The sequence below is a fragment of the Toxorhynchites rutilus genome, chromosome 3 (assembly GCF_029784135.1).
Source record: "Toxorhynchites rutilus septentrionalis strain SRP chromosome 3, ASM2978413v1, whole genome shotgun sequence".
Classification (NCBI taxonomy): Eukaryota; Metazoa; Arthropoda; class Insecta; order Diptera; family Culicidae; genus Toxorhynchites; species Toxorhynchites rutilus.
Genome location: NC_073746.1, coordinates 113,720,521 through 113,739,347, shown reverse-complemented (window position 1 = coordinate 113,739,347; position 18,827 = coordinate 113,720,521). Strand labels below are relative to the sequence as shown.

At 39.1% G+C, this 18,827-nt stretch overlaps 1 protein-coding gene across 3 annotated transcripts in view; it reads right to left on the bottom strand.

The window, feature by feature from the left end:
- The window catches only part of LOC129778529 (calponin homology domain-containing protein DDB_G0272472), a 45,319-nt gene extending 37,399 nt beyond the window's left edge, over window positions 1-7,920 (bottom strand). For all 3 annotated transcript variants that reach the window (XM_055785477.1, XM_055785480.1, XM_055785479.1), the window contains exon 1: window positions 6,758-7,920. The gene's annotated coding sequence lies outside the window, so the exon portion shown is untranslated. The remainder of the gene's footprint in view (window positions 1-6,757) is intronic.
- Window positions 7,921-18,827: the final 10,907 nt, after the last annotated feature.

Genomic DNA, 18,827 nt, shown 5'->3' with positions numbered 1-18,827 from the left:
AGTCCACAGGATTTGGAGTGTTCAACGTATTTTTTAGCACCTCACACAGTCTTCAGTATCCTTTCTCAGTGTATATTGCTGAATTGGCAGCAATACACTGGGCGCTGGACAGCGTCGCCTCACGACCTGTTGAACACTATTACATTGTAACGGATAGTCTGAGCTCTGTCGAAGCTATCCGTTCAGTGAGGCCGGAAAAGCACTCGCCGTACTTCCTTGAGAGAATACGAGAAATTTTGAGTGCTTTATCCAGACGCTGTTATGTCATTACCTTTGTCTGGGTCCCTTCACATTGCTCAATTCCGGGTAATGAGAGGGCTGACTCATTAGCAAAGGTAGGTGCAATTGAAGGCGAAATTTATCAGCGTCAAATCGCCTTCAATGAATTTTATTCTTTAGTCCGTAAAAATACCATCGCTAATTGGCAACGCAAATGGAACGAAGATGAATTGGGCCGGTGGTTCCACTCAATTATCCCTAAGGTTAGCTTCAAACCATGGTTCAAAAGTCTGGACTTGAGTCGAGACTTTATTCGCACCTTCTCCCGACTCATGTCCAACCACTGTTCGTTAGACGCGCTACTCTTTCGTATTAATCTTGCCGACAGCAATCTTTGTGTTTGTGGCCACGGTTACCACGACATCGAGCACGTTGTTTGGTCGTGCGAGTGAGAGTTGTATCTTGTCGCCAGATCGAATTTAGAAAACTCCCTCAGTGCTAGAGGAAGACAGCCCAATGTGTCGGTGAGAGATGTGTTGGCTCGGTTAGACCTTGATTACATGTCCCAAATCTATATTTTCCTTAAAGCTATCGATGTTCGTGTGTGATTATCCTTATATCCTTATATCCTTTGCGTGCAATTGGTCCCCTTGCTACAAACAGTAGAATAAGTTGAAATGTAAATACACAATAGATATACGAATAGATTTAAGAATTGAGTGTGTGAGATTATCATTATTGTAACAATTTCCTTATATCCCATCCTTTTCCTGAACAAATATGTCACCCTACTAAACTCGAGTAGACCGCGAGTAATCGGTTTTCTACCTTACTTACCTTAGATTTAGAAAATGTTTATGTATAGTAATAAAAATATAATTAAAAATTCGGCTCCTTTAAACTTATGTAACTGAGCCTGTAAAAATAAACGAATTTAATAAAAAAAAAAATAGTGTGCTTTTTCATTGGTTGCGCTTGCGAGTGTAGCGAAATTTAAAGTGGTGCGCGCTGAGGATCCAAATCAGACACATTCATCACACACGCCACACAGCCGCGGCAAGTAGAAATTTATTTTTCTTTTTTTCCCTATCATTCCTTCTACCTTCTGTGCACGATTTACACCATTGTTCAACTTTGTGTTAACCAAATCGGCAAACGTTGGCATTAGGGGTGATCATTATTTCTTATATACCGTTGAACTTTTATTGGAACTTTTTTTCATTTTAGCATTTTATTTGACATAAAATAAATCATAACCTTTTAAAAAAAATAATTTTTTTTCACTGATTTATTTATTTTGAATCATTATATTCTGTTTATATCGAACAGTTGACCGATTTTTTTTTATATGGCTGAGGGCGGGAAGGATCCCCCATCAACGCCATTGAATATTTCCGATACCGATCCTCCTCCTGAAGAGCAGGAAGATGAAGCTGAAGTTGAGGAAGAAACTTCTGTATATGAAGTTGGAAGTTCCGAAGATGAGGACATTGACGAAAAACAGGATTTTCGTCCAAAAGAATACCATGAAGGCTCCAAAGGCCCATTCATTGTATACTTTAGACGAAAATCTAAACCTCTCAATGTCATTCGTACCTCGAAGGAACTTACTCAGAAGTTTTCTGCAGTTACCGAGATTACACGGATGGGGCCAGACAAACTACGAGTTGTCGTCTCAAGCAGGACCCAAGCGAACGAAATCACGCGCTGCGACCTCTTTGCGATTGAGTATCGCGTATACGTGCCCTGTTGCAACGTCGAAATAGACGGCGTAATAACCGAAAAGGGTTTGACTTGAAAAGAGATTATCGATGGTGTCGGTCGCTTCAAGAACTCTTCACTAAAAACTGTGAAGATTCTTGCATGCGATCAACTGAAATCTGTGTCACAAAATGACAAAAATGACAAAAGGGTTCTCAATCGGACAATCTCTTTTCGTGTGACTTTTGAGGGTTCCGCCCTTCCAAACTACGTTGCAATAGGTGCACTTCGTTTACCTGTTCGGTTGTTTGTACCCCGGGTAATGAAATGCAACAAATGTATGCAACTCGGTCACACGGCCGCCTATTGTTGCAATAAAAAACGTTGCGCAGATTGTGGAGACAGCCATGATGAGAATCCTTGCGCGAAAGAGCACAAGTGTCTTCATTGCGGCGGGACTCCTCATGATCTTATCCAATGCCCGGTGTACAAACAACGAGGGGAGAAAATCAAGCGTTCCTTAAAGAAACGTTCCAAGCGGACTTATGCAGAAATGCTTAAGAGTTCCGTACCAACGAATCAGGACAATCCCTACTCCATTCTGCAGAACGACGAGCCTGTTGCTGACGCTTCCAATGCAGGAAGTTCCGGTACATCGCAGGGTGCCGTCAGGAAAAGAAAAATTACTTCTTTTCCATCACTCCCCAGAAAGACGACCGAAACTTCCCAAGTTGGAATGAAAACTCGAATTGAACGTGCTGAGAATAGACCGAAGCAAGTACCTCCTGGTTTAAGCGGTTCTTCTACGCACCAGGGGTCCTCAGCACTTCCCGGAGCAGCACCCACCCCGTCTGTTCCATTTTCGCGGTCGAGGCAACAGCCACAATCTGGTTTGCTTGCGCTTTCTGACCTGGTGGACAACATTTTAAATGCTTTAAATATAAATGACCCTCTTAAAAGCATAGTATTATGTTTGCTTCCGATTGTGAGAACATTTTTGAAAGAAAAATGTGGTTTTTTAGCAGCGTTCATTTCCCTCGATGCCTGATTCAGTGCATGAGGTCAAGGATTTGACCACTGTAATACAGTGGAATTGCAGAAGCATCATCCCTAAACTAGATCAATTTAAATTTTTAGTTCATAGTTCTAACTGTGATGTATTTTCCCTCTGTGAAACATGGCTTTCTTCAGCCGACGAGCTGAATTTCCACGATTTCAATATTATTCGCCTCGATCGAAATGACTCGTTTGGTGGCGTACTATTGGGGATCAAAAAATGTCACTCCTTCTATAGAGTCACTCTCCCATCGATGACAGACATTGAAGTTGTCGCTTGCCAGACACAAATCAATGGCAAAGACTTCTGCATTGTCTCGATATATATTCCTCCAAGAACCATGGTCGGCCGCCATCAGTTTTTTGATATCATCGAGGCATTGCCGGAGCCGCGGCTAATCTTAGGTGACCTCAACTCCCATGGAACAGCATGGGGGTCACACTACGATGGCAGCCGTGCCACGTTGATTTATGATCTGTGCGACAACTTCAACATGACAGTTTTAAATACAGGGGAAGCAACTAGGATAGCCAACCCTCCTGCACGGGAAGTATGCTAGACATATCACTTTGCTCTTCTTCGTTATTCCTGGATTGCACGTGGAAGGTAATCCAAGATCCCCACGGTAGTGATCACCTGCCAATAATTTTATCGATCGCCAATGAATCAGGTTCTCGTGAGTCAGTCGATATTGCGTATGACCTCACGAAAAATATTGACTGGAGAAAATTTGCAGAAACAATATCTGAAGCACTTGTTTTAATGCATGAACTTCCTCCACTCGAAGAGTATAACTTTATATCGAGTTTGATTTACGAAAGCGCACTTCAAGCTCAAAAGAAACGTGTTCCTTCTACCACTTTCCGACGTCGGCCTCCATCACTTTGGTGGGACAAGGAGTGTTCAAAGGTCTACCTTGAAAAATCATCCGCTTTCAAAAAATTCAGGAAAACTGCATTAGTGGAATGGTTTTGAAAGTACCAAGCTCTAGAAGCCAAACTAAAAGGTCTGATTAAAGCAAAAAAGCGTGGATATTGGCGGAAGTTCGTCAATGGTTTGTCAAGGGAGACAGCTATGAGCACTCTTTGGAATACGGCTAGGAGAATGCGTGGCTGGAACCATACAAATGAAAGTGAAGAATACTCTGACCGTTGGATTTTCAAATTTGCAAGAAAGGTTTGTCCCGATTCCGTTCCTGCACAAAACGTCGTACGCGACATTCCGCTTCAATGCGATTATGAGAATTTTTCGATGGTAGAATTCTCAATTGCCCTCCTCTCATGTAACAATTCAGCTCCGGGGTCGGACAAGATTAAATTCAACTTGTTGAAGAATCTTCCCGACTTGGCGAAACAGCGTTTGCTGAACTTGTTCAACAAGTTTCTGGAGCTGAATATTGTCCCGCATGACTGGAGACAAGTGAGAGTGATAGCCATACGAAAACAATTTCGTTCAATGAAAATTTCTGTACACTGCACTGCGATGAACAAAGAGAGGCAATTGTTTTTTTAATGTTATAATTACCTCAATTTCTGCATTTGAATCTTCGAGTAGTTAATGAAACAATCAGATCAGTAGTAAAATCAACATAATATTGGTTCTTAGCATTATAACTCCTCGGATTTAACGTTGAATTATTCCACATATTCAGCATTTACTCATACCGTTGGAGTAAGTCACTCCCCCATCTTTATGCGATTGATCGTGATATCGGTAAATCATGTTGCTAAAATTACCAACATTGGAGATAGTCTTTACAAATTCAATTGATTGATAAAACACGAACCTGTTGTTCTTATCATATCCCAGAGTATTTTTCAGGAAAAAAGTACTATCATAAACTCGCAACAAATCAAGAGCACCTTTTCCAGACATTTCACTGAATTTCTTCCAAACCTTTTTGATTTCATCCGATAACAACTGAAACTACCGACGGAGACGTTTTAACTATTATCGGAATTGTAAAAACTAACGCTACAAACAGAGCAACCTGGTGATTACGTCTAGCTATGCGGACAAATGTTCATTGAAACGATTGATTGTCCGCATAAATAGACGCAAGCGATTTCTAAATGGAAAAAATATGTTATAATCCGCAAAATCACCTAGGCCCTCTTTTTGCCGATAATATTCCTCAACTGGACAGATCATTTCATCGAAAATTTGCATGGTTATGCTTGTAAGCCAAACAACAACAAAAATGCGATTTCCCCACACTAACGGTGTTGTCGATTACGTCTCCTATGCAATCATGGGCACTATATTGTGGCGCCGGAAAAACATCATGTGTAGAAGACGGTATGTGATACCGTGCGCGAGTATGTATTGATTATGATTTAGTTAAGATTTTGCGCCGGGCAAACGTATACTGTCCGACACTCGCTAAAGCTCGGATCGTATCGGATCGTATCCTATGTTCCAAACTAGCCGGGCTAATCAGTGGAACACAGGTTTGCGTGCGATACACCGCCGTTTCCGACGGCGGGTCGGTAGTGGACTCGTATCACGTTATCTTGACGGCTTTTGCCGCCTCGATTCCTTATCCCCGTTGACCTCAGAATAAATTTTGAAAAACGAAAATGAAATATTAATTTAGAGAACTTAACAGAAAAAATAACTTCTGGCGAGATCAGAACAGCCAGCAAGAACGCTATTAATATGAAGGCCGTTCCTTATCATAATGATGTTTTTGGCTTTGACGTTATAGTATAGTTATAGTATAGTTGTTTGGTTTTCCAGCGCACTGTTTCTGACAAATCACGCGTGATTCATGTCATGTGTCAAAATTTAAGTTGCGTAGTTTTCATTGCCATTTGATTATTAAAAGACTTACATATGAAACAACGCTTACAAGGCACACGATGAGGCATATTTTTGATTGAACGAATGCGTTAGGTGCAGTTTGTGGTCCGGAGGAAGCATTGAACTATACTTCAAATATGATGTCAATAGCGATCGCTATCGTGCAATGATTTCCAACTTTTAACTGCTCAAAATTCACCGGCTAAATCTGGTTGACATGTGGTTCCAGCAAGATAGTGTCACCACACAGCACACGAAACGATGGGCATGTTGCGCAATGAATTTTGTGTGAAATTCATCTCTAGTTTCGGACCAATGAATTGGCCGACAGGATCGTGCAATTTGACGCCGTTAGATTATTTTTTAGTGGCATTATGTCAAACCTCTTGCTTATGCCAACAAATCAGTACAGAATCAAGCACTAGAAGACAACACCACACGTGTTACCGGTAAGATTCCAGCTGATATGCTCGAGAAAGTAACCCAAAATTGGACTTCACGTATGGCTCACCTAAACGTAGTCGTGGCCAATTTACATGAAATAATTTTGAAAATATATAAGGCAAGGATTGATTTGTAACTCCCAATGATAAATTTTATGTTTTCTACAGCTTTCCGTGAATTGAAAACCAAATGTTTAAAAATTCACCCTTCAGCTCGGGCATTTCATAATTAATTACAACGAAAATTGTTTTTCTTGTACTATGTTCTGAATAATGGGTTGACATAATACTAAAAACACTTTGTGCATTTGTAGATCATGTAGACAAGTATTTTCCAGTATATAAAACTGCAATATATAAACATATAATATTATTTGAACTCGAGCAGCCAGAAAAACAGTAGCCGGTTTGGTAATGATACATAAACGTACTAAATCCTCCTAGTTTTATACGCGCTTAAGATGTACTTCTACTCGTACTCAATTTGAAACGATGAAATGATTTATTTTAGAGATAATCCAAAAATCATACTTACAATTATAGTTATGCTCAGTTTATTTCAATGGTCGTTGAGAAAATCATATTCCTACAGTAAAACGCATTTTTCTCCGTTTCGATACACTTATGGTAGATAATGATATCTCTTTTAGAACTCTATCAGCTTTACCCAAGCAGACACTTGATTTAACTCATAAATCATAATGGTTTTACACTTAGTGAATTGAACGCACAAATGAATTAACTCGCGCGAATTGCTTTCACTAACAAAGGTGGTAATATTAGAACTCCTGTTTCATTCCACCACTACGGGGCTAGTGCAACCAAGATGATGACCGCGAAAAACGATGGGTAGTCTGCGATGTACAAGATGAAATGTACGGCGCGCCAGATCTCGCAAATTGCGTAACAATAATACAGAGCAGGAGAGCAGTATTCTGACACTCTTGGCCGTTGCTGTTGTAGATGCTATGCTTCGATTTAAAAATAGCACGCTCGGAAAGGAAAAAAATTGTTTCGAAGAAAAAAGCAATTTTTCAATTAGCTGCGGCAATCACTCGCTGTAGTGCAGAATGCTCTGATTTTCATTAACTTCGATTGGCTTTCCCGTCTTATTTTCTCAACCGATGGCATTCATAGCCAATACTGCAAGATTCTCCGAAGTTTATCACGTTAATCTTCACATTTTTCTAAGGGATCCATTTTCCTTGACTAACACTTGTCATGTTCTTTGTATTCACGACGAGAACTTTCACTTATGATCCAATTTTTGGGATTGTACGGACTACGAGTTTTTCAGCATGATTCACTTAGGGAAACTGCCTATATATGTTATTTTCTGAGATTCTGTAATATTTCCTTATGGGATTTCTTCTAGATCTTTTCCTTACATCTGTAACTTAATTCGATTTCGAGGGTCGTAGAATGCAAAATCGCATTAAGAACGGCTGCTACTTTTGATTAGCGTCGATTTAATCACGTGCGTTGTTCCAGACATGCAAATATTTCTGCAAAAAAAAAATATTTTCCTGCACACAGGTCACATTTTTCACGAATTTCCACTCTTTTGTGCAGGCTGGTGTCGTTCTATCCTTGTTTTGCGTACGCGTTTTTAGTGACCTGCTAGAACAAGACAGCATGCCAGGGGGCTCGTTCCGACCGTCTTGCGCACGCGGCTCGCTGTGATCTTGATCCGGCACCGAACGAAACTCGACTAAAATTAACTGGCAACTCACGAACAGTTGGATCCCTGACGTGCAGAGATTCCGACATTTTCTCAGCAATAGTTGGCAATCTGTGAATATCGTGAAACAGCAAGGAAGATTTGCGAGTGATGAAGAGATTTGATTGGTCCGTTACCTTTTCTGAAATTCCGAAGAACAATCCTACTATAATTCGATCTGCGATGCTTAGTTTTTTTGTAGAACGAACAGGAAAGGTTTGTACAGTATGCTACATAGAATGAAGATGTCTGTCTCTTCTAAACCATGGCTACCATATTCGAGTGGTTAGCATCACATATAAGGGGCTGTCCACATACCACGTGGACAGAAAAAGTACGATTTCAGACACCCCCCTCCCCCTCCGTGAACAAGCATGAACGTTTTCTATACCCCTTCCCCTGTTGTCCACGTGGACATTTCTCCATTTCTTGGAAAAAATAATCGTAAAAATAGTTGAGTTGCGCCTAAATTCAAGTTTATGTTTGTTTCTATTCTCTATTCTATGTTTGTGATTTCTTCTCAATTCTTTGAACAGCTTTGGGGAACAACAACTCGTGAAGCTATTTGTATTGCTGTTTGTTTTCTTCCAAATTTCATTTACCATGTGATCACGTTATAAAACACAATATTTACGTTATAGAAAAACATCACATGTGAATTCAATCTCGGACATTTTCTATCATAAAGCGACGCTGAACTGGCTGAACTGTGAGTTTTCAAGAGAATCAGACAATGAAATCAAGTGCTTCGTAATTGCAATACAGTAATTGAAAATCATAACATGTATAAGGATATAAACATGTTGTGTTGTGCTATGTAGTTTTGGCGAGTTCTGCAAAATTGCCGATCAAACGTGATGCCGTTCACTTAGCTGATCCGCAACTTCATCATCCCATTAAAACCAGTTTACTATTGCAAAATCTTTCCTCGCCTGGGCTTCAAAAATAAGTCCCCGCGATTCAACTACCAATGATTTTTCTTCGTCCAACTTAATAAATATTGGGTAATATTGAGTTGTCGAAAGCAAAATACTAAGGCATACATTTTCTTTTTTTCTATGTGCACCATTTTGTTTCACAATCTTTCGTAATTCTTCATGCAACTTGCAGAATTCATCATAGCAGACCTTCTTTGTTTTCTCGTCAAAAAATTGTGCCAAAGAGGCGAAATTCTTTTTTTTTATCCCATTTGTTTATTTATTTAGGCTCATTAGCATTTTATCATGTACATATCACATGTTTTTGTCGAGTCTATAAATAGCGCATTACACAGTTGCCATATTAGGAGTAAGAGTATTTCTTCTATACCATTGCATATGGCACATTACACAATAGCCATTGAGGCGTAAAAGTATTCTATCTGTTCTTCCATTATCCAGCTAGACCACCGGACAGCGGAGACAGTTGATATGATCATTGTTGTGTTATTAATAGAACAATAGCCCGATGATTCTTGCAGAGCAGAGCAGTTGTAAGAATGAATCGATCGTAGATCGATGTCCATCGCTGATAATTATTGCGTGGACGTAGTTATTCTGTTATAACACAAAGATGGTCGATTGAGGATCCTGAGTTTCGATCGCTTACTAAGCGAACGCGCAACCAATGTGGCTACGGAATCGAAATTGTTGACCTTCAACATTTTTTATTGGGGGTCTAAACAAGTGATAAACAAAAATGCAATATCTGATGTTAGCGGGTAGACTATCACATTCTAGTCAAGCTCTAAAAATCTTTGGCGAGCTTTCAAAGAACATGAGGTTTGGCCTTATTCTGGAAGATGACGCCTTGGCCAATTCTGATCGTTTGTTCTAGATTGACGATTTTGATTCGTTCAGTTACGAATAGTGCTTGTTGAAATTTATCGATTGGCTGTTTGGTAGAAGCTTATAATGCAGAATTTTTCTCCTATCTCACTAGACACAAAGAATGACTTTCTGCAGGTGAAGATTAGCTTTGGAGGTATCTAATGATGGTTCATTTCGCTCACCTCAAAGACTTTTTTTTTCGCTCAACATTGTTGTAAAGGATAATATTTTTCTTCGCATGACACTATTTGCTTCAAACTGCGAGTTTTCATTGCATTTATAAAGCGAGTTGTTGATGGAGATACGGTCCATTTAATGTTTTCGGTCAAAAGGTGTAGAGCCCATACATTGTATCGTTTCGTAATCAAGATTCACCAGGTGCTTCAACGAAGAAGACCATCAAAGACTTCTCTAAAGATAGGTCCCCGTGAATGAATTTGTTTGTTCGAGTTCTTGAATAACATAAACGAAACGGTTTTTACATTGAGGCTAACTGAATCGAAACATCGAAAACAATGTCGTGTATTTTTAATATTACAACATTCCAACATGCTTTGGTGACATCTGGATCCTGCCGATAATAGCGTCCCAAATCTGATCGATAATGATAACGCAAGATTCTTTAAAATCAATGAAAATAAATCGATCGCTCTCAGCTCATGTGCGATACTCTCTGAATACAAATTTCAGCAAAGAATTTCAACGATATGAAGAAATATGGAATTTCCACCGCGCAGTATTATCAGACAGCAGAATTACGGATAAATTTTCTTGCAATTCAGAATTTTGTTCATATATTGTTGAATACAGATATATATTTGTTTTTCAAAATATTTATTAGTGTCCACGTGGATGTAGTCTATACCACCTCCCCCCTCACCGTGGACAAATGTGGACATTTTCGTAACCCTTACACCGCCCCCCCCCTTAAGTTGTCCACGTGGTATGTGGACAGCCCCTAAAGTGAAAGCAGGCTTTACGTTCGATTCCTGTTCTGGTCGGAGGTTTTCACGCCAAAGAAAGTTTTTTCGGCTTGTACTGAAACAGGTGTATTCTCGAGCATGCCACTTGGAACACCATTTAGGGAAATTTTGTCACACAGAAATTAGGGACTAATTTAAAATGATATTGTAACACCCTATATATGATCAACTATAAGCTTAATTTTGCGAAAAGGGTTATATACAAGAACACAATCTAGAGCTTCTTTAAAATGGAACCATTGTGTTTTAATTGCCTTTGGTTGAATACCAATGAGGTACATATAGAGGTGGAGCAGTAGGCGAAGTGTATCTGTATTGGCAAGCAAAATATCGTGTCGTAATCATTTGCATTCTATATGGAATGTATATGGAAGAAACAAAATAATGTTGAAAGTACTCACGGTTGCATGATAATTTGAGCCAAAATTCTCATGAAATCATTCAACTGGTTGTTTCCTAACAGGTGACAATTATATCGTGGCTTATTTCGATTATTCATGTGGTAAAAAGGTCCAGAGAGCAGTCGAATGCTTAGTTCTCGAAAGCAGTAACATTTTCGGTGAAATTCTGATTAATTGGCGATTATTATCTCACAACATACCCACCGACACTGAGAGCCTTCGAAACATCAACTTCATAACGATAAAATAATGAAACTTCGTTTGATTCTATGAACGTGGGGAGTGAAAATGGCACATGGAAATATCTCTTTTATCCGTCTTTTTCGAAGTGATATATGTCGCTCGAAATTCGACCATCTTCATTACCTTTTTTCCAGGACATTGGTTGAACACAATAAATGCTACGTCGACAATTAATGATAAAGTTGCATGTTTATATGAAATTCTTCCTCGATAATTCATGCCCGGTTGCTCATCGGAAGATCGTCCGAAGTGCTTCATGTGATACAATTGACCAACTTTTCCCGCAAATTGACACAACTCATTCAGATAACGATGAATGGTTTATACTTATGACAAACATACAACTGTACTAGCGTTGTACTTCGGAAATCTGTCACCATGTATGGGAACCGCGGGTAAGACGGACAGTGGGGGTATAATGGACAGGTGGTTGATTTGTATATTTGCATTATGAATTTCAAATTTCTGTTGATGGGAACCCCTTCTACTTCTACTATTCTATAATATTTAAACCATTCTATGACAATGAATACTAATTAAAAGTGGAATAGGGAAACAAGAACCGAAAATCAAACGTGATTCCGTGTGTGGATGTAATTTTTCCGGCTTCGATATTAAGCATTTTAAGTGGTTTCATTGCAGAGTTTAATTGGCTGATGGTATATTTCGGTTTGTGAGTTGACAGGGAAGCGATATTAGGTATGTACGGAAAAGTAAATTCATTCGTAAGTGGTAAATTTAAATTATTAAAATAATTGCACTGGTGGGGTTGAAATGGACAGTCACATAATCATATTCAATGCATGATAGAAAGTGAAGGGAAGAATATTCAAATCTTTTTATATTGCTTTCTCTTTTTGTTCTATTTCAGTTACTGGACACACAAACACTGAGAGAGAGCGAAATTATTCGCGAGCAATAAACTTCTACGCTTCATATATCATCAAACTGTCCTATTTCCCCCACTACATGTCCATTATACACTCATCGATAAAAATGTTCTACTTTTCGGCTTGTTTCAATTTCAGTAAAAAACAAGGAAAACACATTTTTATAAAACATTTGGCCAGTTATTTCGAAAACCAGTATATTAAGCTGTAAGAAACTGCTTTTTAGTTTTGGAAAACATGAGTTTCCAAAGATATAATTGAAGTTCTTCTTAACATGTCCGTCTTTCCCCCATTTCCCCTACACATCATTTCTTTTTCACCGTGAAGTTTCGTTCGCGTTCAGACATGTAATGTTTTGCTTTACGATCCCTTTTGGCTTCATAATATTCCGATGCTTGAAGAAACTTTTCCGAGAAACAGCACCGAGATTGTTCGCCACACCCACGTCCGAAATTCACTTCGAAAGCCTTGGTGGCGTTCTGACACTGGTTCCAGTACACTGTACCGTTTCAACGCCTTCATTGAACCTCCTGGGAAATAAAAAAAGGTTCCTTAAAACATTTCAACACTACACAGACAGTGATATTGGTCATTTTTAACCCTCCTGTACTCGCGTGCAAAATCATAACACGTATACTCGCGCACGGTGTCACAGACCGAAAATTGAACTTCTCTGTAATATTGTGATTGTGTAATTTTCAGGTTTTATTGGCATTTATTTGAAGAAGAGAGTATGATTGAATGAAAAAACTCCAAAAAATAAGTTTTCTTCGTCTTTATTATGTTTTAATAGTCATCGTATTCAGTCTCTTCAAAATAGAGTTATTTTTGATACTCCAACAAAAATAACGAAATTCGAATTTTTCACTGTTATTAATTAAAAGTAAGCAACTGAATATAATTCATGGAAGTATGAAGAGCTATAAATTAACATAAAAACGTATTAATCGATTGTGATTTCATTGGAGTAAGAATCAGAATATAGCATAACTGCATGCTCGAAACAAACATATTTTTTACATTTCATGCAGTTGATGCGTGTTTTTCGGGTCTTTTATCGAAGAGAAGAATATATAAAGACCTCCTAGATAATTACCAGATGATAAAGATTCTGGAAAATAAAGTTTGCATATTCCTAATATTCTTTGTCTCTGTTTTTTGGTAAACTAAGAATTAATGCTTTTTTTTAGATGGGGCATAAAAAGATGATATAAAACAATTTCTAGGAATTTCCTTTTCTTTTTCTTGTTTTCTTGTGGATATTGTCCATTATAAGAAAAATATTCCCGAAACTGTAACTGTTAAAAATTACAATAAGGTACCGATTAGTTCATAGTTTACTGTTTACAATTCTTCCACAAGTGAAATTCTTTCACAAGTGTGTAAATGTATGACCATTATATTTAGCGAATAAACTATTCGAAAGTCAAACATTTATATTTTGCTTTTGAACGTATGAATCTAACGACGAATATATCGACGAATAGTTACAAAAAGGACTGAAATCAAATAAGAATAGTCCAGTAATAATCTTATGCATTATATTCAATAAATATTCCACGCCACTAACATTAATTTATACATTTCATTCAACAATATTCCAGAATATGAAAAAAGGCACTTGTCCAAAAAAGTTACTCCTATACTCGCGTCGGTGTGCCGAAAGTGTTAAAAAAGTGGCACGCGTTCACTTTGTACCAACACATGCGATACGCTAAACGATGACGAACGACGAATAACGAAGCTAGAGAGAATCGCAAAGTCGTTGTTGATATTTTCTGAGAAATGAACGAATTATTGATTTCTCGGTCTGACAGACCAATGCGCGAGTATAGGAGTGTTAACTCTTTTGCGATTCCAGTACACGACCATGTCAGGTTTACATACAGTGTCGGAGAAAACATTTAGACCACTGCTCAAGCAAAAAAAGAAAGTGACAAAACGTTGAGAAAAAATAATCCAACCAAGTGCTCCTATGCATTTATCATTTATCATTTATTTGCACTGTTCGAATAAATTTGTAACATCTGTAGTTAAAACAATAATTATTCATTAATCTTTCTATACTCGCGCATAGGTCTGACAGACCGAGCATTAATGAAAGCAAAGAACGCCTAAAAATACATAGTAGCAATATCACAGAGACGCGCACAGTCCATAGCACACAAATTAAGATTTTTCGCGCGAGTATAGGAGTGTTAAAAAATGCGTTTTAAGGTTTCTAGTATATAGTAAGCTGTGTGATAGAAAACAAAGGTATAGCATCGTAGAAACACCAAAACTATGAGGTGATAGTTCTTCTTATTCTTCTTTTTGGCTTTAAGAGGGTTTAAACAGGTGATAGTTAATAGTTATGACTTGTAAGTAATAGCTTTTAGCTATAACATAGAGAAAACAAATTTAACGTGTCTAATACTAGTTTTGATGTCATAGCTGCTATCAACTATTCCGTCATGACGGAATAGTTCATAGTTTTTATGTCATAGCTATCTGACAGTTCAATCTTTAGCGCCGGGAGCAAAAAATTCCGATTGGTTGAAATGTGGGAGCAGCATCCCGTTCTTTGGGATCCCACAAACCCTGACCGTTTGCGTAAAGGGGCGCAAAAAAAAGCCCAGGATGTCATAGCTGCCGAGCTGGGGACTGACGAAGAGACGGTCAGAAAAACCATCAACGATTTAAAAACGCAGTTTTCAGGTAAAATCATTATTAAGAACTATAAAATTGATTACTTTTTTTAGTGTTCATTGAACTCAACTGATTTTAGGAGAGTGTACTAAAGTGCGCAAAGGTGGAAAGAGCGGTTCTGGTGGCAACGAGTTGTATATATCCAAATGGATATATTATTCTGCACTACAGTTTCTCGTCCGAGGAAAATCAGGATCGGGAGAATTTGACTCACTGGTGAGTAGGGTTGACAACTTTATTTCGAACTTAAACATAGAACGTGTTGAGAAATTTCGATTTTCAATTACGTAGCATATGACAACACCAATAAAAAGATTTATTTTGTGCAATCCAAATGAGTTGGAAAAATGAGTTATCAATTTGATTTTTTTAAATGTTAACTCGTTTATTTGTACAGCATCAGTCGATCAATATGATGTCGTAGCAAGATTTTTTGATCTCGTTTTTTATATTAGGCTGTCAAAAAAGTCCTGCGGTATTTCCGCGAGGTGTCGTTGTAAGCACGTAGTTCTAGTTGTATTCATTGTATCGAGTCATACTATAGCTTGTTGGAAAGGTATTTTTGCGCGCTATAATATAGTCCTTGACAGTGTTTTGTTTGGTTAAGTCGTTCGTGAGTTATAGTGTCGCAAATATGGAGCAAAATAAAGAGAAAATCCGACATATGTTACAGTACTACTATGACAAAGGCAAAAATGCGTCTCAAGCTGCCAATAAAATTGGTGCAGTTTATGGACCCGATACAGTTTCCATTTCCACCGCACAACGATGGTTTCAACGTTTTCGTTCTGGTGTAGAGGTCGTCGAAGATGCGCCACGCTCCGGAAGGCCTGTCGTCGAAAATTGCGACAAAATCGCTGAATTAGCCGAGAAAGACCGGCATAGTAGCAGCCGTAGCATCGACCAAGAGCTGGGGATAAGTCATCAAACCGTTATTAACCATTTGAAGAAGCTTTGATTCATAAAGAAGCTCGATGTATGGGTGCCACACACGTTGACGCAAAAAAAAACATCTTTGACCGTATCGACGCATGTGAATCGCTGCTGAATCGCAACAAAATCGACCCGTTTCTGAAGCGGTTGGTGACTGGCGATGAAAAGTGGGTCACTTACGACAACGTGAAGCGCAAACGGTCGTGATCGAAGCCCGCTGGAGCGACTCAGACGGTGGCCAAGCCCTCATTAACGGCCAGGAAGGTTCTGCTGTGTGTTTGGTGGGATTGTCAAGGAATAATCTATTATGAGCTGCTTCCCTATGGCCAAACGCTCAATTCGGACCTGTACTGCCAACAACTGGACCGCTTGAAGGTAGCACTCATGAAGAAGAGGCCATCTTTGATAAACAGAGGCCGCATTGTCTTCCATCAGGACAACGCCAGGCCACACACTTCTTTGGTGACGCGCCAGAAGCTCCGGGAGCTCGGATGGGAGGTTCTTTTGCATCCGTCGTATAGTCCGAACCTTGCACCAAGTGACTACCACCTGTTTTTGTCCATGGCAAACGAGCTAGGTAGTCAGAAGTTAGTCACAAAAGAGGCCTGTGAAAATTGGCTATCCGAGTTTTTTGCCAATAAGGAAGCGAGCTTCTATAACAGGGGTATTATGAAGTTGGCATCTCGTTGGGAACAAGTCATCGAACAAAACGGCGCATATTTGACTTAAAACAGATTTTTTTTTTATCCCATTTATTTATTTGAGGCTCATTAGCATTTTAGCTGTAACAGAGCCGAATTTTAATCGTGTACATGTCACATGATTATCATATCTATAATTAGCACATTACACACAGTTGCCATTCGCCAGTATTCCTTCTATACCATTACATATGGTACATTCACACAATAGCCATTTAGGCGTAAGAGTTTTCTATCTGTTCTTCCATTGTCCAGTTAGACCGGACAGCGGAGACAGTTGATTGATCATTGTTGAGTTATTTATAGAACAGCAGCCCGATGTGTCTTGCAGAGCAGAGCAGTTGTATGGATGAATCGATCTTATTTCGACCGTGGATCGATCTCCATCGCTGATGATTGTTGCGTGGACGTAGCTATTCTGTAACAACACAAAGATGGTCAATGAGGGCCCTGAGTTTTGAACTCACGATCGATCGCTTACTAAGCGAACGCGCAACCATTGTGGCTACGGAGACCCCCTTAAAACAGATGATTGTAACTAATTTTATGAACAAATGAAAATTCAAAAAAAATACCGCAGAACTTTTTTGACAGCCTAATATTTAAACCATTACTAGGACAGAATCGATAGCAACCTATATAATATCAAAAGAAATACTCAAATCGCTTCGCAGTTCTTCTCGGAATATCAGTCTCACAGTGATTAAATTGAAGTATTTTTGTTTAAACTGTTTCAGTGCTGAAAGAGCAATCATTGATGTTACCAATAGCAGATTATTACAAAAGTCTTCAAAACTCTCCTCAATCTATGATCCTTCCAAATTTAAAAAAAAAACTAAAAAGTTTGTTTCTGTTTCCCAAAAACCCAAAAACAATGATTATCAGAATGAGGAGGACGTGGAAAACTCGTCGGCATCAAAGGGGAATCAGCCTCCCATTCTAACAACAGGTGCAGAAGTTCAATCTCTTATTCCGAGAGTCATCACACCATTTGGATCAAAACCAAATAAGGAGGGACGGAGTTTGAAGCGAAAAAAAGTGCAATATGACGAACATGCACTGCTATCGAAGTGCGTCGACAATTCCGGATCTTCGTCGTCCAGTTTCTTGAGAAAACTTTCTCAACTCCAAAAAACCTACGCCGAGTAATCCATTGTTCTCACCCATATTCTGCGGGTTTTCTGAGTTTATCTTTTGAAAAGTATGTACGTCAGAACTGCCGCGATTTTTTTCTTCTTCTGCTTAAGATTTATGTCTATGTTTATGTTCTGATAAAAGTGATTCTGTGACGACACTCATAAAAAAAGGATACCAAAGCAATAAAAACGCCTGACATTATGCAAACAATCTGCCTAATGGACGAAAATTGCCAAATTATGGGCAATAAGTTGCTCTTCAACCAACACGTCGTGTTGCTAGCGATATGTATTGCTCTACAAAGATCATAGCGATATCGTATTGCGTCGGTGTGTGAGATCAACAAAAATAAAATGGAAAAACCCATTGGCGATAATATTGCTTATTGCATATTAATAGTTGCTAGTTGCTTAGTGCCTAAAATGACGCGACAAAATTTAGGACCAGTTCCTCGTTTCGGCTGTTTCCAGTATTGTTTAGATCGATTTTTGAAGAAAACTGATGGTTTCTCGGTGGTAATTTGTGTTTTTCGGATCCTGGTAAGTATTTATCATGTAAACAAGAATTATGTAATGTTTTAATTCTCTAATTCCAGTTGCAATCAACGAACAATGGGTCGCGCACATAATTGCACGGAAACACAGCAGTGGTCATCCGCAAAATGTCCAAGGCAGGCAGCAGTCAACGCGCAATCGCAGAGTACTTGGAACGATCCAAAACCTTCCACGATCGCAAAAAAATCCGAAACGACCCAAGAAAAACGACCACGAAGGATGATTCTGCCATAAAGTTAGCCTCCACGCAAGATCCCTCGAAAAAGATACGGGACGAATTGAACTTGTCCGTGAGTTCCCGCACAGTTCAGCGGCGGCTGGTGAAGCATGTGCTAGGCGGTAAAAGCTCCCGGTAGGTCCCGATGCTGACGCCGAAGCGTATGAAGGCGTGACTGGTGTTCGAGAAAGACCACTTCAATTGGATCAGTCCGGAGAAGAAAAAGAAGTGGCAAAATATACTGTGGTCGGATGAGACGAAGGTAAACCTCATCAGCTCGGACGGAAAAACTTGGGTCCATAGCCCAATAGGCTGCGCTTACATGCCACA